At 44.1% G+C, this 24,239-nt stretch overlaps 1 long non-coding RNA gene across 4 annotated transcripts in view; it reads left to right on the forward strand.

Moving 5' to 3' along the window:
* The window catches only part of LOC307181142, a 219,064-nt gene that overhangs the window by 164,016 nt on the left and 30,809 nt on the right, over positions 1-24,239 (forward strand). The window lies entirely within an intron of this gene.

Genomic DNA, 24,239 nt, shown 5'->3' on the forward strand with positions numbered 1-24,239 from the left:
AATTTACATCCCGCCCATCAGCATAACAAGGCTCCCAGTTCTCCATGGCCTGTGCTGCCTTTCTGGATTTTACACTTTTTTCAGATGGCCCTTTTGACCGGGGGGAAGTGAGACTTCATTGTAGTGCAGATTTCCTTTGCAAGCTTGCTTGGTTGGCCAAAAAGGGCGTATGCGTTTTTTCCTGAATATATTCAGGAAAAAACGCATACGCCCTTTTTGGCCAAGTGCATCATTGTGGACGTTCTGCCTCTTTTCCTATGCTTTCAATGCAATTCCAGTCTACCTCCTGAAATCGGTTTCCTGCAATTCTGCCCCACTTTCAAGTCCTCTTGGCAGCCTTACTTCAGTCTAGTTTTGGACGATAGCTGTCATTTATAACTCTGCAGGTTTGTGAATTACAGTGCCCCTGAGCTCCTTTCTTCAACTCGCTTTCTTGTGACCTGGCCGCAACACCGCAGGATGGCTTCAGGCCCTAATCTGGTTCCGGCACGGCACGCTGAGCCTTTGGTTATTTCCTCTTCCTGTTGGGAAATGAGAGTTAAATTTGCCCGTCCAGACACCTCCAGCTAGTCTCTCATTGGTTCTCGATATTCCTGTTCATCTTCCGCAGAAATTGCAAACTGGGCCAAACAGGAGGTTAAAGACACTGACTCTCCAAGTCGGGAGAGTGTTAGTAAAGCGTCTGGAATGTTGCACCCGAGTACCAGGGTACGAAAACTGAGACATATTTGAACACGTCTCCCGATCACATGGTTGATCATACTCTAGGTTCCACATGCATGTTTTAGCTGAAGGAAGAATACCTTAAACCTGGGTAGTTGAAACCCGTGGAATGGGTACCATGCAATATGACTTCAAAGGGTCTTCATTTGCTCACCGAACCTCTCCAATCCTATCACTGCTGCGTTTATGCCCCTGTACACACGCTTGATTCTCTTTTGGAGACATAGCAATCCATAGGTTTTCTGATACTTACTAGTCAGGTACATTCTTAGGCGTTTAATATGGGGTGTTGAGTCCATTTCGTTGAGCAAGGAGTAGCTCTTGTCTATTCCATATTTGACTTAAGGAACTTTATCTGTGCTCATTTCAATCTCTGGTTTTATGCAGCACCCCAACTCACCTTTACCCTTAAGCAAGCATAAGTTGATTTTCTAAATTTGAGACCCTGTTCTGTTCTGTAATTCAGTTCCTGTGTAGCCAAGTTTAATTCCGTGTATTAGTGATATCTTATGATGTTTCTTTTCTGTGTGACTTATTTCAGTTAGAATCATCATACCTGAATCCACTCATTGTGCTGCTACGGGCCTGATGACACAGATTTCATTGCTGAGTGATATTGCTTTGTAAGTAAATACCACAACTTCTTTATCCATTTTTCACTTTCTGCGATGTTGAACTTGTACTGTAAACGAGGTTCTTGTAAACAGAGCCGTCCCAAACTTTGGGGTGGCTGTGTCTTTTTGATTTTAATTTCCCTAAGCTATAGGACCATAAGTGGCAGTGCCCTAGGCTCTGTTGCTTTGTTTTTTAGATGTTTCAGGAAACACCATACACTTCTCCCGAGTGTCTGTTGGCAATTTACATCCCGCCCATCAGCATAACAAGGCTCCCAGTTCTCCATGGCCTGTCCTGCCTTTCTGGATTTTACACTTTTTTCAAATGGCCCTTTGGACCGGGGGGAAGTGAGACTTCATTGTAGTGCGGATTTCCTTTGCAAGCTTGCTTGGTTGGCCAAAAAGGGCGTATGCGTTTTTTCCTGAATATATTCAGGAAAAAACGCATACATCCTTTTTGGCCAAGTGCATCATTGTGGACGTTCTGCCTCTTTTCCTATGCTTTCAATGCAATTCCAGTCTACCTCCTGAAATCGGTTTCCTGCAATTCTGCCCCGCTTTCAAGTCCTCTTGGCAGCCTTACTTCAGTCTATTTTTGGACGATAGCTGTCATTTATAACTCTGCAGGTTTGTGAATTACAGTGCCCCTGAGCTCCTTTCTTCAACTCGCTTTCTTGTGACCTGGCCGCAACACCGCAGGATGGCTTCAGGCCCTAATCTGGTTCCGGCCCGGCATGCTGAGCCTTTGGTTAATTCCTCTTCCTGGTGGGAAATGAGAGTTAAATTTGCCCGTCCAGACACCTCCAGCTAGCCTCTCATTGGTTCTCGCTATTCCTGTTCATCTTCCGCAGAAATTGCAAACTGGGCCAAACAGGAGGTTAAAGGGACTGACTCTCCAAGTCGGGAGAGTGTTAGTAAAGCGTCTGGAATGTTGCACCCGAGTACCAGGGGAGGAAAACTGAGACATATTTGAACACGTCTCCCGTTCACATGGTTGATCATACTCTGGGTTCCACATGCATGTTTTAGCTGCAGGAAGAATACCTTAAACCTGGAGAGTTGAGACCCGTGTAATGGGTACCATGCAATGTGACTTCAAAGGGTCTTCATTTGCTCACCGAACCTCTCCAATCCTATCACTGCTGTGTTTATGCCCCTGTACACATGCTTGATTCTCTTTTGGAGACATAGCAATCCATAGGTTTTACGATACTTACTAGTCAGGTACATTCTTAGGCGTTTAATATGCGGTGTTGAGTCCATTTCGTTGAGCAAGGAGTAGCTCTTGTCTATTCCATATTTGACTTAAGGAACTTTACCTGTGCTCATTTCAATCTCTGGTTTTATGCAGCACCCCAACTCACCTTTACCCTTAAGCAAGCATAAGTTGGTTTTCTAAATTTGAGACCCTGTTCTGTTCTGTAATTCAGTTCCTGTGTAGCCAAGTTTACATTCCGTGTATTACTGATATCTTATGATGTTTCTTTTTCTGTGTGACTTATTTCAGTTAGAATCATCATACCTGAATCCACTCATTGTGATGCTAAGGGCCTGATGACACAGATTTCATTGCTGAGTGATATTGCTTTGTAAGTAAATACCACAACTTCTTTATCCATTTTTCACTTTCTGCGATGTTGAACTTGTACTGTAAACGAGGGTCTTGTAAACAGAGGCGTCCCAAACTTTGGGGTGGCTGTGTCTTTTTGATTTTAATTTCCCTAAGCTATAGGACCATAAGTGGCAGTGCCCTAGGCTCTGTTGCTTTGTTTTTTAGATGTTTCAGGAAACACCATACACTTCTCCCGAGTGTCTGTTGGCAATTTACATCCCGCCCATCAGCATAACAAGGCTCCCAGTTCTCCATGGCCTGTCCTGCCTTTCTGGATTTTACACTTTTTTCAGATGGCCCTTTTGACCGGGGGGAAGTGAGACTTCATTGTAGTGCAGATTTCCTTTGCAAGCTTGCTTGGTTGGCCAAAAAGGGCGTATGCGTTTTTTCCTGAATATATTCAGGAAAAAACGCATACGCCCTTTTTGGCCAAGTGCATCATTGTGGACGTTCTGCCTCTTTTCCTATGCTTTCAATGCAATTCCAGTCTACCTCCTGAAATTGGTTTCCTGCAATTCTGCCCCGCTTTCAAGTCCTCTTGGCAGCCTTACTTCAGTCTATTTTTGGACGATAGCTGTCATTTATAACTCTGCAGGTTTGTGAATTACAGTGCCCCTGAGCTCCTTTCTTCAACTCGCTTTCTTTTGAGCTGGCCGCAACACCGCAGGATGGCTTCAGGCCCTAATCTGGTTCCGGTACGGCATGCTGAGCCTTTGGTTATTTCCTCTTCCTGGTGGGAAATGAGAGTTAAATTTGCCCGTCCAGACACCTCCAGCTAGCCTCTCATTGGTTCTCGCTATTCCTGTTCATCTTCCGCAGAAATTGCAAACTGGGCCAAACAGGAGGTTAAAGGGACTGACTCTCCAAGTGGGGAGAGTGTTAGTAAAGCGTCTGGAATGTTGCACCCGAGTACCAGGGGAGGAAAACTGAGACATATTTGAACACGTCTCCCGATCACATGGTTGATCATACTCTAGGTTCCACATGCATGTTTTAGCTGAAGGAAGAATACCTTAAACCTGGGTAGTTGAAACCCGTGGAATGGGTACCATGCAATATGACTTCAAAGGGTCTTCATTTGCTCACCGAACCTCTCCAATCCTATCACTGCTGCGTTTATGCCCCTGTACACATGCTTGATTCTCTTTCGGAGACATAGCAATCCATAGGTTTTAAGATACTTACTAGTCAGGTACATTCTTAGGCGTTTAATATGGGGTGTTGAGTCCATTTCGTTGAGCAAGGAGTAGCTCTTGTCTATTCCATATTTGGCTTAAGGAACTTTATCTGTGCTCATTTCAATCTCTGGTTTTATGCAGCACCCCAACTCACCTTTCCCCTTAAGCAAGCATAATTTGGTTTTCTAAATTTGAGACCCTGTTCTGTTTTCGAATGCAGTTCCTGTGTAGCCAAGTTTACATTCCGTGTATTAGTGATATCTTATGATGTTTCTTTTTCTGTGTGACTTATTTCAGTTAGAATCATCATACCTGAATCCACTCATTATGCTGCTACGGGCCTGATGACATAGATTTCATTGCTGAGTGATACTGCATTGTACGTAAGTACCACAAGTTCTTTATCCATTTTTCACTTTCTGTGATATTGAACTTGTACGGTAAACGAGGTTCTTGTAAACGGAGGCGTCCCAAACTTTGGGGTGGCTGTGTCTTTTTGATTTTAATTTCCCTAAGCTATAGGACCATAAGTGGAAGTGCCCTAGGCTCTGTTGCTTTGTTTTTTAGATGTTTCAGGAAACACCATACACTTCTCCCGAGTGTCTGTTGGCAATTTACATCCCGCCCATCAGCATAACAAGGCTCCCAGTTCTCCATGGCCTGTCCTGCCTTTCTGGATTTTACACTTTTTTCAGATGGCCCTTTTGACAGGGGGGAAGTGAGACTTCATTGTAGTGCAGATTTCCTTTGCAAGCTTGCTTGGTTGGCCAAAAAGGGCGTATGCGTTTTTTCCTGAATATATTCAGGAAAAAACGCATACGCCCTTTTTGGCCAAGTGCATCATTGTGGACGTTCTGCCTCTTTTCCTATGCTTTCAATGCAATTCCAGTCTACCTCCTGAAATCGGTTTCCTGCAATTCTGCCCCGCTTTCAAGTCCTCTTGGCAGCCTTACTTCAGTCTATTTTTGGACGATAGCTGTCATTTATAACTCTGCAGGTTTGTGAATTACAGTGCCCCTGAGCTCCTTTCTTCAACTCGCTTTCTTTTGAGCTGGCCGCAACACCGCAGGATGGCTTCAGGCCCTAATCTGGTTCCGGTACGGCACGCTGAGCCTTTGGTTATTTCCTCTTCCTGGTGGGAAATGAGAGTTAAATTTGCCCGTCCAGACACCTCCAGCTAGCCTCTCATTGGTTCTCGCTATTCCTGTTCATCTTCCGCAGAAATTGCAAACTGGGCCATACAGGAGGTTAAAGGGACTGACTCTCCAAGTGGGGAGAGTGTTAGTAAAGCGTCTGGAATGTTGCACCCGAGTACCAGGGGAGGAAAACTGAGACATATTTGAACACGTCTCCCGATCACATGGTTGATCATACTCTAGGTTCCACATGCATGTTTTAGCTGAAGGAAGAATACCTTAAACCTGGGTAGTTGAAACCCGTGGAATGGGTACCATGCAATATGACTTCAAAGGGTCTTCATTTGCTCACCGAACCTCTCCAATCCTATCACTGCTGCGTTTATGCCCCTGTACACATGCTTGATTCTCTTTCGGAGACATAGCAATCCATAGGTTTTAAGATACTTACTAGTCAGGTACATTCTTAGGCGTTTAATATGGGGTGTTGAGTCCATTTCGTTGAGCAAGGAGTAGCTCTTGTCTATTCCATATTTGGCTTAAGGAACTTTATCTGTGCTCATTTCAATCTCTGGTTTTATGCAGCACCCCAACTCACCTTTACCCTTAAGCAAGCATAATTTGGTTTTCTAAATTTGAGACCCTGTTCTGTTTTCGAATGCAGTTCCTGTGTAGCCAAGTTTACATTCCGTGTATTAGTGATATCTTATGATGTTTCTTTTTCTGTGTGACTTATTTCAGTTAGAATCATCGTACCTGAATCCACTCATTATGCTGCTACGGGCCTGATGACATAGATTTCATTGCTGAGTGATACTGCATTGTACGTAAGTACCACAAGTTCTTTATCCATTTTTCACTTTCTGTGATATTGAACTTGTACGGTAAACGAGGTTCTTGTAAACGGAGGCGTCCCAAACTTTGGGGTGGCTGTGTGTTTTTGATTTTAATTTCCCTAAGCTATAGGACCATAAGTGGAAGTGCCCTAGGCTCTGTTGCTTTGTTTTTTAGATGTTTCAGGAAACACCATACACTTCTCCCGAGTGTCTGTTGGCAATTTACATCCCGCCCATCAGCATAACAAGGCTCCCAGTTCTCCATGGCCTGTCCTGCCTTTCTGGATTTTACACTTTTTTCAGATGGCCCTTTTGACAGGGGGGAAGTGAGACTTCATTGTAGTGCAGATTTCCTTTGCAAGCTTGCTTGGTTGGCCAAAAAGGGCGTATGCGTTTTTTCCTGAATATATTCAGGAAAAAACGCATACGCCCTTTTTGGCCAAGTGCATCATTGTGGACGTTCTGCCTCTTTTCCTATGCTTTCAATGCAATTCCAGTCTACCTCCTGAAATCGGTTTCCTGCAATTCTGCCCCGCTTTCAAGTCCTCTTGGCAGCCTTACTTCAGTCTATTTTTGGACGATAGCTGTCATTTATAACTCTGCAGGTTTGTGAATTACAGTGCCCCTGAGCTCCTTTCTTCAACTCGCTTTCTTTTGAGCTGGCCGCAACACCGCAGGATGGCTTCAGGCCCTAATCTGGTTCTGGTACGGCACGCTGAGCCTTTGGTTATTTCCTCTTCCTGGTGGGAAATGAGAGTTAAATTTGCCCGTCCAGACACCTCCAGCTAGCCTCTCATTGGTTCTCGCTATTCCTGTTCATCTTCCGCAGAAATTGCAAACTGGGCCATACAGGAGGTTAAAGGGACTGACTCTCCAAGTGGGGAGAGTGTTAGTAAAGCGTCTGGAATGTTGCACCCGAGTACCAGGGGAGGAAAACTGAGACATATTTGAACACGTCTCCCGATCACATGGTTGATCATACTCTAGGTTCCACATGCATGTTTTAGCTGAAGGAAGAATACCTTAAACCTGGGTAGTTGAAACCCGTGGAATGGGTACCATGCAATATGACTTCAAAGGGTCTTCATTTGCTCACCGAACCTCTCCAATCCTATCACTGCTGCGTTTATGCCCCTGTACACATGCTTGATTCTCTTTCGGAGACATAGCAATCCATAGGTTTTAAGATACTTACTAGTCAGGTACATTCTTAGGCGTTTAATATGGGGTGTTGAGTCCATTTCGTTGAGCAAGGAGTAGCTCTTGTCTATTCCATATTTGGCTTAAGGAACTTTATCTGTGCTCATTTCAATCTCTGGTTTTATGCAGCACCCCAACTCACCTTTACCCTTAAGCAAGCATAATTTGGTTTTCTAAATTTGAGACCCTGTTCTGTTTTCGAATGCAGTTCCTGTGTAGCCAAGTTTACATTCCGTGTATTAGTGATATCTTATGATGTTTCTTTTTCTGTGTGACTTATTTCAGTTAGAATCATCGTACCTGAATCCACTCATTATGCTGCTACGGGCCTGATGACATAGATTTCATTGCTGAGTGATACTGCATTGTACGTAAGTACCACAAGTTCTTTATCCATTTTTCACTTTCTGTGATATTGAACTTGTACGGTAAACGAGGTTCTTGTAAACGGAGGCGTCCCAAACTTTGGGGTGGCTGTGTGTTTTTGATTTTAATTTCCCTAAGCTATAGGACCATAAGTGGAAGTGCCCTAGGCTCTGTTGCTTTGTTTTTTAGATGTTTCAGGAAACACCATACACTTCTCCCGAGTGTCTGTTGGCAATTTACATCCCGCCCATCAGCATAACAAGGCTCCCAGTTCTCCATGGCCTGTCCTGCCTTTCTGGATTTTACACTTTTTTCAGATGGCCCTTTTGACCGGGGGGAAGTGAGACTTCATTGTAGTGCAGATTTCCTTTGCAAGCTTGCTTGGTTGGCCAAAAAGGGCGTATGCGTTTTTTCCTGAATATATTCAGGAAAAAACGCATACGCCCTTTTTGGCCAAGTGCATCATTGTGGACGTTCTGCCTCTTTTCCTATGCTTTCAATGCAATTCCAGTCTACCTCCTGAAATCGGTTTCCTGCAATTCTGCCCCGCTTTCAAGTCCTCTTGGCAGCCTTACTTCAGTCTATTTTTGGACGATAGCTGTCATTTATAACTCTGCAGGTTTGTGAATTACAGTGCCCCTGAGCTCCTTTCTTCAACTCGCTTTCTTTTGAGCTGGCCGCAACACCGCAGGATGGCTTCAGGCCCTAATCTGGTTCCGGTACGGCACGCTGAGCCTTTGGTTATTTCCTCTTCCTGTTGGGAAATGAGAGTTAAATTTGCCCGTCCAGACACCTCCAGCTAGCCTCTCATTGGTTCTCGCTATTCCTGTTCATCTTCCGCAGAAATTGCAAACTGGGCCAAACAGGAGGTTAAAGGGACTGACTCTCCAAGTGGGGAGAGTGTTAGTAAAGCGTCTGGAATGTTGCACCCGAGTACCAGGGGAGGAAAACTGAGACATATTTGAACACGTCTCCCGATCACATGGTTGATCATACTCTAGGTTCCACATGCATGTTTTAGCTGAAGGAAGAATACCTTAAACCTGGGTACTTGAAACCCGTGGAATGGGTACCATGCAATATGACTTCAAAGGGTCTTCATTTGCTCACCGAACCTCTCCAATCCTATCACTGCTGCGTTTATGCCCCAGTACACATGCTTGATTCTCTTTCGGAGACATAGCAATCCATAGGTTTTAAGATACTTACTAGTCAGGTACATTCTTAGGCATTTAATATGCGGTGTTGAGTCCATTTCGTTGAGCAAGAAGTAGCTCTTCTCTATTCCATATTTGACTTAAGGAACTTTATCTGTGCTCATTTCAATCTCTGGTTTTATGCAGCACCACAACTCACCTTTACCCTTAAGCAAGCATAAGTTGGTTTTCTAAATTTGAGACCCTGTTCTGTTCTGTAATTCAGTTCCTGTGTAGCCAAGTTTACATTCCGTGTATTACTGATATCTTATGATGTTTCTTTTTCTGTGTGACTTATTTCAGTTAGAATCATCATACCTGAATCCACTCATTGTGCTGCTAAGGGCCTGATGACACAGATTTCATTGCTGAGTGATATTGCTTTGTAAGTAAATACCACAACTTCTTTATCCATTTTTCACTTTCTGCGATGTTGAACTTGTACTGTAAACGAGGTTCTTGTAAACAGAGCCATTCCAAACTTTGGGGTGGCTGTGTCTTTTTGATTTTAATTTCCCTAAGCTATAGGACCATAAGTGGAAGTGCCCTAGGTTCTGTTGCTTTGTTTTTTAGATGTTTCAGGAAACACCATATACTTCTCCCGAGTGGTTGTTGGCAATTTACATCCCGCCCATCTGCATAACAAGGCTCCCAGTTCTCCATGGCCTGTCCTGCCTTTCTGGATTTTACACTTTTTTCAGATGGCCCTTTTGACCGGGGGGAAGTGAGACTTCATTGTAGTGCAGATTTCCTTTGCAAGCTTGCTTGGTTGGCCAAAAAGTGCATATGCGTTTTTTCCTGAATATATTCAGGAAAAAACGCATACGCCCTTTTTGGCCAAGTGCATCATTGTGGAAGTTCTGCCTCTTTTCCTATGCTTTCAATGCAATTCCAGTCTACCTCCTGAAATCGGTTTCCTGCAATTCTGCCCCGCTTTCAAGTCCTCTTGGCAGCCTTACTTCAGTCTATTTTTGGACGATAGCTGTCATTTATAACTCTGCAGGTTTGTGAATTACAGTGCCCCTGAGCTCCTTTCTTCAACTCGCTTTCTTGTGACCTGGCCGCAACACCGCAGGATGGCTTCAGGCCCTAATTTGGTTCCGGCCCGGCACGCTGAGCCTTTGGTTAATTCCTCTTCCTGGTGGGAAATGAGAGTTAAATTTGCCCGTCCAGACACCTCCAGCTAGCCTCTCATTGGTTCTCGCTATTCCTGTTCATCTTCCGCAGAAATTGCAAACTGGGCCAAACAGGAGGTTAAAGGGACTGACTCTCCAAGTGGGGAGAGTGTTAGTAAAGCGTCTGGAATGTTGCACCCGAGTACCAGGGGAGGAAAACTGAGACATATTTGAACACGTCTCCCGATCACATGGTTGATCATACTCTAGGTTCCACATGCATGTTTTAGCTGAAGGAAGAATACCTTAAACCTGGGTAGTTGAAACCCGTGGAATGGATACCATGCAATATGACTTCAAAGGGTCTTCATTTGCTCACCGAACCTCTCCAATCCTATCACTGCTGCGTTTATGCCCCTGTACACATGCTTGATTCTCTTTCGGAGACATAGCAATCCATAGGTTTTAAGATACTTACTAGTCAGGTACATTCTTAGGCGTTTAATATGCGGTGTTGAGTCAATTTCGTTGAGCAAGGAGTAGCTCTTGTCTATTCCATATTTGGCTTAAGGAACTTTATCTGTGCTCATTTCAATCTCTGGTTTTATGCAGCACCCCAACTCACCTTTCCCCTTAAGCAAGCATAAGTTGGTTTTCTAAATTTGAGACCCTGTTCTGTTTTGGAATGCAGTTCCTGTGTAGCCAAGTTTACATTCCGTGTATTAGTGATATCTTATGATGTTTCTTTTTCTGTGTGACTTATTTCAGTTAGAATCATCGTACCTGAATCCACTCATTATGCTGCTACGGGCCTGATGACATAGATTTCATTGCTGAGTGATACTGCATTGTACGTAAGTACCACAAGTTCTTTATCCATTTTTCACTTTCTGTGATATTGAACTTGTACGGTAAACGAGGTTCTTGTAAACGGAGGCGTCCCAAACTTTGGGTTGCCTGTGTCTTTTTGATTTTAATTTCCCTAAGCTATAGGACCATAAGTGGAAGTGCCCTAGGCTCTGTTGCTTTGTTTTTTAGATGTTTCAGGAAACACCATACACTTCTCCCGAGTGTCTGTTGGCAATTTACATCCCGCCCATCAGCATAACAAGGCTCCCAGTTCTCCATGGCCTGTCCTGCCTTTCTGGATTTTACACTTTTTTCAGATGGCCCTTTTGACCGGGGGGAAGTGAGACTTCATTGTAGTGCAGATTTCCTTTGCAAGCTTGCTTGGTTGGCCAAAAAGGGCGTATGCGTTTTTCCTGAATATATTCAGGAAAAAACGCATACGCCCTTTTTGGCCAAGTGCATCATTGTGGACGTTCTGCCTCTTTTCCTATGCTTTCAATGCAATTCCAGTCTACCTCCTGAAATCGGTTTCCTGCAATTCTGCCCCGCTTTCAAGTCCTCTTGGCAGCCTTACTTCAGTCTATGTTTGGATGATAGCTGTCATTTATAACTCTGCAGGTTTGTGAATTACAGTGCCCCTGAGCTCCATTCTTCAACTTGCTTTCTTGTGACCTGGCCGCAACACCGCAGTATGGCTTCAGGCCCTAATCTGGTTCCGGCACGGCACGCTGAGCCTTTCGTTATTTCCTCTTCCTGGTGGGAAATGAGAGTTAAATTTGCCCGTCCAGACACCTCCAGCTAGTCTCTCATTGGTTCTCGCTATTCCTGTTCATCTTCCGCAGAAATTGCAAACTGGGCCAAACAGGAGGTTAAAGGCGCTGACTCTCCAAGTGGGGAGAGTGTTAGTAAAGCGTCTGGAATGTTGCACCCGAGTACCAGGGGAGGAAAACTGAGACATATTTGAACACGTCTCCCGTTCACATGGTTGATCATACTTGAGTTCCACATGCATGTTTTAGCTGAAGGAAGAATACCTTAAACCTGGAGAGTTAAGACCCGTGTAATGGGTACCATGCAATATGACTTCAAAGGGTCTTCATTTGCTCACCGAACCTCTCCAATCCTATCACTGCTGCGTTTATGCCCCTGTACACATGCTTGATTCTCTTTCGGAGACATAGCAATCCATAGGTTTTAAGATACTTACTAGTCAGGTACATTCTTAGGCGTTTAATATGCGGTGTTGAGTCCAATTCGTTGAGCAAGGAGTAGCTCTTGTCTATTCCATATTTGACTTAAGGAACTTTATCTGTGCTCATTTCAATCTCTGGTTTTATGCAGCACCCCAACTCACCTTTACCCTTAAGCAAGCATAAGTTGGTTTTCTAAATTTGAGACCCTGTTCTGTTCTGTAATTCAGTTCCTGTGTAGCCAAGTTTACATTCCGTGTATTACTGATATCTTATGATGTTTCTTTTTCTGTGTGACTTACTTCAGTTAGAATCATCATACCTGAATCCACTCATTGTGCTGCTAAGGGCCTGATGACACAGATTTCATTGCTGAGTGATATTGCTTTGTAAGTAAATACCACAACTTCTTTATCCATTTTTCACTTTCTGCGATGTTGAACTTGTACTGTAAACGAGGTTCTTGTAAACAGAGCCGTTCCAAACTTTGGGGTGGCTGTGTCTTTTTGATTTTAATTTCCCTAAGCTATAGGACCATAAGTGGAAGTGCCCTAGGTTCTGTTGCTTTGTTTTTTAGATGTTTCAGGAAACACCATACACTTCTCCCGAGTGGTTGTTGGCAATTTACATCCCGCCCATCAGCATAACAAGGCTCCCAGTTCTCCATGGCCTGTCCTGCCTTTCTGGATTTTACACTTTTTTCAGATGGCCCTTTTGACCGGGGGGAAGTGAGACTTCATTGTAGTGCAGATTTCCTTTGCAAGCTTGCTTGGTTGGCCAAAAAGGGCGTATGCGTTTTTTCCTGAATATATTCAGGAAAAAACGCATACGCCCTTTTTGGCCAAGTGCATCATTGTGGACGTTCTGCCTCTTTTCCTATGCTTTCAATGCAATTCCAGTCTACCTCCTGAAATCGGTTTCCTGCAATTCTGCCCCGCTTTCAAGTCCTCTTGGCAGCCTTACTTCAGTCTATTTTTGGACGATAGCTGTCATTTATAACTCTGCAGGTTTGTGAATTACAGTGCCCCTGAGCTCCTTTCTTCAACTCGCTTTCTTTTGAGCTGGCCGCAACACCGCAGGATGTCTTCAGGCCCTAATCTGGTTCCGGCCCGGCATGCTGAGCCTTTGGTTAATTCCTCTTCCTGGTGGGAAATGAGAGTTAAATTTGCCCGTCCAGACACCTCCAGCTAGCCTCTCATTGGTTCTCGCTATTCCTGTTCATCTTCCGCAGAAATTGCAAACTGGGCCAAACAGGAGGTTAAAGGCGCTGACTCTCCAAGTGGGGAGAGTGTTAGTAAAGCGTCTGGAATGTTGCACCCGAGTACCAGGGGAGGAAAACTGAGACATATTTGAACACGTCTCCTGATCACATGGTTGATCATACTCTAGGTTCCACATGCATGTTTTAGCTGAAGGAAGAATACCTTAAACCTGGGTAGTTGAAACCCGTGGAATGGGTACCATGCAATATGACTTCAAAGGGTCTTCATTTGCTCACCGAACCTCTCCAATCCTATCACTGCTGCGTTTATGCCCCTGTACACATGCTTGATTCTCTTTCGGAGACATAGCAATCCATAGGTTTTAAGATACTTACTAGTCAGGTACATTCTTAGGCGTTTAATATGGGGTGTTGAGTCCATTTCGTTGAGCAAGGAGTAGCTCTTGTCTATTCCATATTTGGCTTAAGGAACTTTATCTGTGCTCATTTCAATCTCTGGTTTTATGCAGCACCCCAACTCACCTTTACCCTTAAGCAAGAATAAGTTGGTTTTCTAAATTTGAGACCCTGTTCTGTTCTGTAATTCAGTTCCTGTGTAGCCAAGTTTACATTCCGTGTATTACTGATATCTTATGATGTTTCTTTTTCTGTGTGACTTATTTCAGTTAGAATCATCGTACCTGAATCCACTCATTGTGATGCTAAGGGCCTGATGACATAGATTTCATTGCTGAGTGATATTGCTTTGTAAGTAAATACCACAACTTCTTTATCCATTTTTCACTTTCTGCGATGTTGAACTTGTACTGTAAACGAGGTTCTTGTAAACAGAGCCGTTCCAAACTTTGGGGTGGCTGTGTCTTTTTGATTTTAATTTCCCTAAGCTATAGGACCATAAGTGGAAGTGCCCTAGGTTCTGTTGCTTTGTTTTTTAGATGTTTCAGGAAACACCATACACTTCTCCCGAGTGGTTGTTGGCAATTTACATCCCGCCCATCAGCATAACAAGGCTCCCAGTTCTCCATGGCCTGTCCTGCCTTTCTGGATTTTACACTTTTTTCAGATGGCCCTTTTGACCGGGGGGAAGTGAGACTTCATTGTAGTGCAGATTTCCTTTGCAAGCTTGCTTGGTTGGCCAAAAAGGGCGTATGCGTTTTTTCCTGAATATATTCAGGAAAAAACGCATACGCCCTTTTTAGCCAAGTGCATCATTTTGGACGTTCTGCCTCTTTTCCTATGCTTTCAATGCAATTCCAGTCTACCTCCTGAAATCGGTTTCCTGCAATTCTGCCCCGCTTTCAAGTCCTCTTGGCAGCCTTACTTCAGTCTATTTTTGGACGATAGCTGTCATTTATAACTCTGCAGGTTTGTGAATTACAGTGCCCCTGAGCTCCTTTCTTAAACTCGGTTTCTTTTGAGCTGGCCGCAACACCGCAGGATGGCTTCAGGCCCTAATCTGGTTCCGGTACGGCACGCTGAGCCTTTGGTTATTTCCTCTTCCTGTTGGGAAATGAGAGTTAAATTTGCCCGTCCAGACACCTCCAGCTAGCCTCTCATTGGTTCTCGCTATTCCTGTTCATCTTCCGCAGAAATTGCAAACTGTGCCAAACAGGAGGTTAAAGGCGCTGACTCTCCAAGTGGGGAGAGTGTTAGTAAAGCGTCTGGAATGTTGCACCCGAGTACCAGGGGAGGAAAACTGAGACATATTTGAACACGTCTCCCGTTCACATGGTTGATCATACTCTGGGTTCCACATGCATGTTTTATCTGAAGGAAGAATACCTTAAACCTGGAGAGTTGAGACCCGTGGAATGGGTACCATGCAATATGACTTCAAAGGGTCTTCATTTGCTCACCGAACCTCTCCAATCCTATCACTGCTGCGTTTATGCCCCTGTACACACGCTTGATTCTCTTTTGGAGACATAGCAATCCATAGGTTTTAAGATACTTACTAGTCAGGTACATTCTTAGGCGTTTAATATGGGGTGTTGAGTCCATTTCGTTGAGCAAGGAGTAGCTCTTGTCTATTCCATATTTGGCTTAAGGAACTTTATCTGTGCTCATTTCAATCTCTGGTTTTATGCAGCACCCCAACTCACCTTTCCCCTTAAGCAAGCATAAGTTGGTTTTCTAAATTTGAGACCCTGTTCTGTTTTGGAATGCAGTTCCTGTGTAGCCAAGTTTACATTCCGTGTATTAGTGATATCTTATGATGTTTCTTTTTCTGTGTGACTTATTTCAGTTAGAATCATCGTACCTGAATCCACTCATTGTGCTGCTAAGGGCCTGATGACATAGATTTCATTGCTGAGTGATATTGTTTTGTAAGTAAATACCACAACTTCTTTATCCATTTTTCACTTTCTGCGGTGTTGAACTTGTACTGTAAACGAAGTTCTTCTAAACAGAGGCGTCCCAAACTTTGGGGTGGCTGTGTCTTTTTGATTTTTATTTCCCTAAGCTATAGGACCATAAGTGGCAGTGACCTAGGCTCTGTTGCTTTGTTTTTTAGATGTTTCAGGAAACACCATACACTTCTCCCAAGTGGTTGTTGGCAATTTACATCCCGCCCATCAGCATAACAAGGCTCCCAGTTCTCCATGGCCTGTCCTGCCTTTCTGGATTTTACACTTTTTTCAGATGGCCCTTTTGACCGGGGGGAAGTGAGACTTCATTGTAGTGCAGATTTCCTTTGCAAGCTTGCTTGGTTGGCCAAAAAGGGCGTATGCGTTTTTTCCTGAATATATTCAGGAAAAAACGCATACGCCCTTTTTGGCCAAGTGCATCATTGTGGACGTTCTGCCTCTTTTCCTATGCTTTCAATGCAATTCCAGTCTACCTCCTGAAATCGGTTTCCTGCAATTCTGCCCCGCTTTCAAGTCCTCTTGGCAGCCTTACTTCAGTCTATTTTTGGACGATAGCTGTCATTTATAACTCTGCAGGTTTGTGAATTACAGTGCCCCTGAGCTCCTTTCTTCAACTCGCTTTCTTGTGAGCTGGCCGCAACACCGCAGGATGGCTTCAGGCCCTAATCTGGTTCTGGTACGGCACGCTGAGCCTTTGGTTATTTCCTCTTCCTGGTGGGAAATGAGAGTTAAATTTGCCCGTCCAGACACCTCCAGCTAGCCTTTCATTGGTTCTCGCTATTCCTGTTCATCTTCCGCAGAAATTGCAAACTGGGCCAAACAGGAGGTTAAAGGCGCTGACTCTCCAAGTGGGGAGAGTGTTAGTAAAGCGTCTGGAATGTTGCACCCGAGTACCAGGGGAGGAAAACTGAGACATATTTGAACACGTCTCCCGTTCACATGGTTGATCATACTTGGGTTCCACATGCATGTTTTAGCTGAAGGAAGAATACCTTAAACCTGGAGAGTTGAGACCCGTGTAACGGGTACCATGCAATATGACTTCAAAGGGTCTTCATTTGCTCACTGAACCTCTCCAATCCTATCACTGCTGCGTTTATGACCCTGTACACATGCTTGATTCTCTTTCGGAGACATAGCAATCCATAGGTTTTAAGATACTTGCTAGTCAGGTACATTCTTAGGCGTTTAATATGCGGTGTTGAGTCCATTTCGTTGAGCAAGGAGTAGCTCTTGTCTATTCCATATTTGGCTTAAGGAACTTTATCTGTGCTCATTTCAATCTCTGGTTTTATGCAGCACCCCAACTCACCTTTCCCCTTAAGCAAGCATAAGTTGGTTTTCTAAATTTGAGACCCTGTTCTGTTTTGGAATGCAGTTCCTGTGTAGCCAAGTTTACATTCCGTGTATTAGTGATATCTTATGATGTTTCTTTTTCTGTGTGACTTATTTCAGTTAGAATCATCGTACCTGAATCCACTCATTGTGATGCTAAGGGCCTGATGACATAGATTTCATTGCTGAGTGATATTGCTTTGTAAGTAAATACCACAACTTCTTTATCCATTTTTCACTTTCTGCGATGTTGAACTTGTACTGTAAACGAGGTTCTTGTAAACAGAGCCGTTCCAAACTTTGGGGTGCCTGTGTCTTTTTGATTTTAATTTCCCTAAGCTATAGGACCATAAGTGGAAGTGCCCTAGGTTCTGTTGCTTTGTTTTTTAGATGTTTCAGGAAACACCATACACTTCTCCCGAGTGGTTGTTGGCAATTTACATCCCGCCCATCAGCATAACAAGGCTCCCAGTTCTCCATGGCCTGTCCTGCCTTTCTGGATTTTACACTTTTTTCAGATGGCCCTTTTGACCGGGGGGAAGTGAGACTTCATTGTAGTGCAGATTTCCTTTGCAAGCTTGCTTGGTTGGCCAAAAAGTGCGTATGCGTTTTTTCCTGAATATATTCAGGAAAAACCGCATACGCCCTTTTTGGCCAAGTGCATCATTGTGGACGTTCTGCCTCTTTTCCTATGCTTTCAATGCAATTCCAGTCTACCTCCTGAAATCGGTTTCCTGCAATTCTGCCCCGCTTTCAAGTCCTCTTGGCAGCCTTACTTCAGTCTATTTTTGGACGATAGCTGTCATTTATAACTCTGCAGGTTTGTGAATTACAGTGCCCCTGAGCACCTTTCTTAAACTCGGTTTCTTTTGAGCTGGCCGCAACACCGCAGGATGGCTTCAGGCCCTAATCTGGTTCCGGTACGGCACGCTGAGCCTTTGGTTAATTCCTCTTCCTGTTGGGAAATGAGAGTTAAATTTGCCCGTCCAGACACCTCCAGCTAGCCTCTCATTGGTTCTCGCTATTCCTGTTCATCTTCCGCAGAAATTGCAAACTGTGCCAAACAGGAGGTTAAAGGCGCTGACTCTCCAAGTGGGGAGAGTGTTAGTAAAGCGTCTGGAATGTTGCACCCGAGTACCAGGGGAGGAAAACTGAGACATATTTGAACACGTCTCCCGTTCACATGGTTGATCATACTTGGGTTCCACATGCATGTTTTAGCTGAAGGAAGAATACCTTAAACCTGGAGAGTTGAGACCCGTGTAATGGGTACCATGCAATATGACTTCAAAGGGTCTTCATTTGCTCACCGAACCTCTCCAATCCTATCACTGCTGCGTTTATGACCCTGTACACATGCTTGATTCTCTTTCGGAGACATAGCAATCCATAGGTTTTAAGATACTTGCTAGTCAGGTACATTCTTAGGCGTTTAATATGCGGTGTTGAGTCCATTTCGTTGAGCAAGGAGTAGCTCTTGTCTATTCCATATTTGGCTTAAGGAACTTTATCTGTGCTCATTTCAATCTCTGGTTTTATGCAGCACCCCAACTCACCTTTCCCCTTAAGCAAGCATAAGTTGGTTTTCTAAATTTGAGACCCTGTTCTGTTTTGGAATGCAGTTCCTGTGTAGCCAAGTTTACATTCCGTGTATTAGTGATATCTTATGATGTTTCTTTTTCTGTGTGACTTATTTCAGTTAGAATCATCGTACCTGAATCCACTCATTATGCTGCTACGGGCCTGATGACATAGATTTCATTGCTGAGTGATACTGCATTGTACGTAAGTACCACAAGTTCTTTATCCATTTTTCACTTTCTGTGATATTGAACTTGTACGGTAAACGAGGTTCTTGTAAACGGAGGCGTCCCAAACTTTGGGGTGGCTGTGTCTTTTTGATTTTAATTTCCCTAAGCTATAGGACCATAAGTGGAAGTGCCCTAGGCTCTGTTGCTTTGTTTTTTAGATGTTTCAGGAAACACCATACACTTCTCCCGAGTGGTTGTTGGCAATTTACATCCCGCCCATCAGCATAACAAGGCTCCCAGTTCTCCATGGCCTGTCCTGCCTTTCTGGATTTTACACTTTTTTCAGATGGCCCTTTTGACCGGGGGGAAGTGAGACTTCATTGTAGTGCAGATTTCCTTTGCAAGCTTGCTTGGTTGGCCAAAAAGGGCGTATGCGTTTTTTCCTGAATATATTCAGGAAAAAACGCATACGCCCTTTTTGGCCAAGTGCATCATTGTGGACGTTCTGCCTCTTTTCCTATGCTTTCAATGCAATTCCAGTCTACCTCCTGAAATCGGTTTCCTGCAATTCTGCCCCGCTTTCAAGTCCTCTTGGCAGCCTTACTTCAGTCTATTTTTGGACGATAGCTGTCATTTATAACTCTGCAGGTTTGTGAATTACAGTGCCCCTGAGCTCCTTTGTTCAACTCGCTTTCTTGTGAGCTGGCCGCAACACCGCAGGATGGCTTCAGGCCCTAATCTGGTTCCGGTACGGCACGCTGAGCCTTTGGTTATTTCCTCTTCCTGGTGGGAAATGAGAGTTAAATTTGCCCGTCCAGACACCTCCAGCTAGCCTCTCATTGGTTCTCGCTACTCCTGTTCATCTTCCGCAGAAATTGCAAACTGGGCCAAACAGGAGGTTAAAGGCGCTGACTCTCCAAGTGGGGAGAGTGTTAGTAAAGCGTCTGGAATGTTGCACCCGAGTACCAGGGGAGGAAAACTGAGACATATTTGAACACATCTCCCGTTCACATGGTTGATCATACTTGGGTTCCACATGCATGTTTTAGCTGAAGGAAGAATACCTTAAACCTGGAGAGTTGAGACCCGTGTAATGGGTACCATGCAATATGACTTCAAAGGGTCTTCATTTGCTCACCGAACCTCTCCAATCCTATCACTGCTGCGTTTATGACCCTGTACACATGCTTGATTCTCTTTCGGAGACATAGCAATCCATAGGTTTTAAGATACTTGCTAGTCAGGTACATTCTTAGGCGTTTAATATGCGGTGTTGAGTCCATTTCGTTGAGCAAGGAGTAGCTCTTGTCTATTCCATATTTGGCTTAAGGAACTTTATCTGTGCTCATTTCAATCTCTGGTTTTATGCAGCACCCCAACTCACCTTTCCCCTTAAGCAAGCATAAGTTGGTTTTCTAAATTTGAGACCCTGTTCTGTTTTGGAATGCAGTTCCTGTGTAGCCAAGTTTACATTCCGTGTATTAGTGATATCTTATGATGTTTCTTTTTCTGTGTGACTTATTTCAGTTAGAATCATCGTACCTGAATCCACTCATTGTGATGCTAAGGGCCTGATGACATAGATTTCATTGCTGAGTGATATTGCTTTGTAAGTAAATACCACAACTTCTTTATCCATTTTTCACTTTCTGCGATGTTGAACTTGTACTGTAAACGAGGTTCTTGTAAACAGAGCCGTTCCAAACTTTGGGGTGCCTGTGTCTTTTTGATTTTAATTTCCCTAAGCTATAGGACCATAAGTGGAAGTGCCCTAGGTTCTGTTGCTTTGTTTTTTAGATGTTTCAGGAAACACCATACACTTCTCCCGAGTGTCTGTTGGCAATTTACATCCCGCCCATCAGCATAACAAGGCTCCCAGTTCTCCATGGCCTGTCCTGCCTTTCTGGATTTTACACTTTTTTCAGATGGCCCTTTTGACCGGGGGGAAGTGAGACTTCATTGTAGTGCAGATTTCCTTTGCAAGCTTGCTTGGTTGGCCAAAAAGGGCGTATGCGTTTTTTCCTGAATATATTCAGGAAAAAACGCATACGCCCTTTTTGGCCAAGTGCATCATTGTGGACGTTCTGCCTCTTTTCCTATGCTTTCAATGCAATTCCAGTCTACCTCCTGAAATCGGTTTCCTGCAATTCTGCCCCGCTTTCAAGTCCTCTTGGCAGCCTTACTTCAGTATATTTTTGGACGATAGCTGTCATTTATAACTCTGCAGGTTTGTGAATTACAGTGCCCCTGAGCTCCTTTCTTAAACTCGGTTTCTTTTGAGCTGGCCGCAACACCGCAGGATGGCTTCAGGCCCTAATCTGGTTCTGGTACGGCACGCTGAGCCTTTGGTTATTTCCTCTTCCTGTTGGGAAATGAGAGTTAAATTTGCCCGTCCAGACACCTCCAGCTAGCCTCTCATTGGTTCTCGCTATTCCTGTTCATCTTCCGCAGAAATTGCAAACTGTGCCAAACAGGAGGTTAAAGGCGCTGACTCTCCAAGTGGGGAGAGTGTTAGTAAAGCGTCTGGAATGTTGCACCCGAGTACCAGGGGAGGAAAACTGAGACATATTTGAACACGTCTCCCGTTCACATGGTTGATCATACTTGGGTTCCACATGCATGTTTTAGCTGAAGGAAGAATACCTTAAACCTGGAGAGTTGAGACCCGTGTAATGGGTACCATGCAATATGACTTCAAAGGGTCTTCATTTGCTCACCGAACCTCTCCAATCCTATCACTGCTGCGTTTATGACCCTGTACACATGCTTGATTCTCTTTCGGAGACATAGCAATCCATAGGTTTTAAGATACTTGCTAGTCAGGTACATTCTTAGGCGTTTAATATGCGTTGTTGAGTCCATTTCGTTGAGCAAGGAGTAGCTCTTGTCTATTCCATATTTGGCTTAAGGAACTTTATCTGTGCTCATTTCAATCTCTGGTTTTATGCAGCACCCCAACTCACCTTTCCCCTTAAGCAAGCATAAGTTGGTTTTCTAAATTTGAGACCCTGTTCTGTTTTGGAATGCAGTTCCTGTGTAGCCAAGTTTACATTCCGTGTATTAGTGATATCTTATGATGTTTCTTTTTCTGTGTGACTTATTTCAGTTAGAATCATCGTACCTGAATCCACTCATTATGCTGCTACGGGCCTGATGACATAGATTTCATTGCTGAGTGATACTGCATTGTACGTAAGTACCACAAGTTCTTTATCCATTTTTCACTTTCTGTGATATTGAACTTGTACGGTAAACGAGGTTCTTGTAAACGGAGGCGTCCCAAACTTTGGGGTGGCTGTGTCTTTTTGATTTTAATTTCCCTAAGCTATAGGACCATAAGTGGAAGTGCCCTAGGCTCTGTTGCTTTGTTTTTTAGATGTTTCAGGAAACACCATACACTTCTCCCGAGTGGTTGTTGGCAATTTACATCCCGCCCATCAGCATAACAAGGCTCCCAGTTCTCCATGGCCTGTCCTGCCTTTCTGGATTTTACACTTTTTTCAGATGGCCCTTTTGACCGGGGGGAAGTGAGACTTCATTGTAGTGCAGATTTCCTTTGCAAGCTTGCTTGGTTGGCCAAAAAGGGCGTATGCGTTTTTTCCTGAATATATTCAGGAAAAAACGCATACGCCCTTTTTGGCCAAGTGCATCATTGTGGACGTTCTGCCTCTTTTCCTATGCTTTCAATGCAATTCCAGTCTACCTCCTGAAATCGGTTTCCTGCAATTCTGCCCCGCTTTCAAGTCCTCTTGGCAGCCTTACTTCAGTCTATTTTTGGACGATAGCTGTCATTTATAACTCTGCAGGTTTGTGAATTACAGTGCCCCTGAGCTCCTTTGTTCAACTCGCTTTCTTGTGAGCTGGCCGCAACACCGCAGGATGGCTTCAGGCCCTAATCTGGTTCCGGTACGGCACGCTGAGCCTTTGGTTATTTCCTCTTCCTGGTGGGAAATGAGAGTTAAATTTGCCCGTCCAGACACCTCCAGCTAGCCTCTCATTGGTTCTCGCTATTCCTGTTCATCTTCCGCAGAAATTGCAAACTGGGCCAAACAGGAGGTTAAAGGCGCTGACTCTCCAAGTGGGGAGAGTGTTAGTAAAGCGTCTGGAATGTTGCACCCGAGTACCAGGGGAGGAAAACTGAGACATATTTGAACACATCTCCCGTTCACATGGTTGATCATACTTGGGTTCCACATGCATGTTTTAGCTGAAGGAAGAATACCTTAAACCTGGAGAGTTGAGACCCGTGTAATGGGTACCATGCAATATGACTTCAAAGGGTCTTCATTTGCTCACCGAACCTCTCCAATCCTATCACTGCTGCGTTTATGACCCTGTACACATGCTTGATTCTCTTTCGGAGACATAGCAATCCATAGGTTTTAAGATACTTGCTAGTCAGGTACATTCTTAGGCGTTTAATATGCGGTGTTGAGTCCATTTCGTTGAGCAAGGAGTAGCTCTTGTCTATTCCATATTTGGCTTAAGGAACTTTATCTGTGCTCATTTCAATCTCTGGTTTTATGCAGCACCCCAACTCACCTTTCCCCTTAAGCAAGCATAAGTTGGTTTTCTAAATTTGAGACCCTGTTCTGTTTTGGAATGCAGTTCCTGTGTAGCCAAGTTTACATTCCGTGTATTAGTGATATCTTATGATGTTTCTTTTTCTGTGTGACTTATTTCAGTTAGAATCATCGTACCTGAATCCACTCATTGTGATGCTAAGGGCCTGATGACATAGATTTCATTGCTGAGTGATATTGCTTTGTAAGTAAATACCACAACTTCTTTATCCATTTTTCACTTTCTGCGATGTTGAACTTGTACTGTAAACGAGGTTCTTGTAAACAGAGCCGTTCCAAACTTTGGGGTGCCTGTGTCTTTTTGATTTTAATTTCCCTAAGCTATAGGACCATAAGTGGAAGTGCCCTAGGTTCTGTTGCTTTGTTTTTTAGATGTTTCAGGAAACACCATACACTTCTCCCGAGTGTCTGTTGGCAATTTACATCCCGCCCATCAGCATAACAAGGCTCCCAGTTCTCCATGGCCTGTCCTGCCTTTCTGGATTTTACACTTTTTTCAGATGGCCCTTTTGACCGGGGGGAAGTGAGACTTCATTGTAGTGCAGATTTCCTTTGCAAGCTTGCTTGGTTGGCCAAAAAGGGCGTATGCGTTTTTTCCTGAATATATTCAGGAAAAAACGCATACGCCCTTTTTGGCCAAGTGCATCATTGTGGACGTTCTGCCTCTTTTCCTATGCTTTCAATGCAATTCCAGTCTACCTCCTGAAATCGGTTTCCTGCAATTCTGCCCCGCTTTCAAGTCCTCTTGGCAGCCTTACTTCAGTATATTTTTGGACGATAGCTGTCATTTATAACTCTGCAGGTTTGTGAATTACAGTGCCCCTGAGCTCCTTTCTTAAACTCGGTTTCTTTTGAGCTGGCCGCAACACCGCAGGATGGCTTCAGGCCCTAATCTGGTTCTGGTACGGCACGCTGAGCCTTTGGTTATTTCCTCTTCCTGTTGGGAAATGAGAGTTAAATTTGC

The sequence above is a fragment of the Stenella coeruleoalba genome (assembly GCF_951394435.1).
Source record: "Stenella coeruleoalba genome assembly, contig: scaffold_168, whole genome shotgun sequence".
Lineage (NCBI taxonomy): Eukaryota > Metazoa > Chordata > Mammalia > Artiodactyla > Delphinidae > Stenella > Stenella coeruleoalba.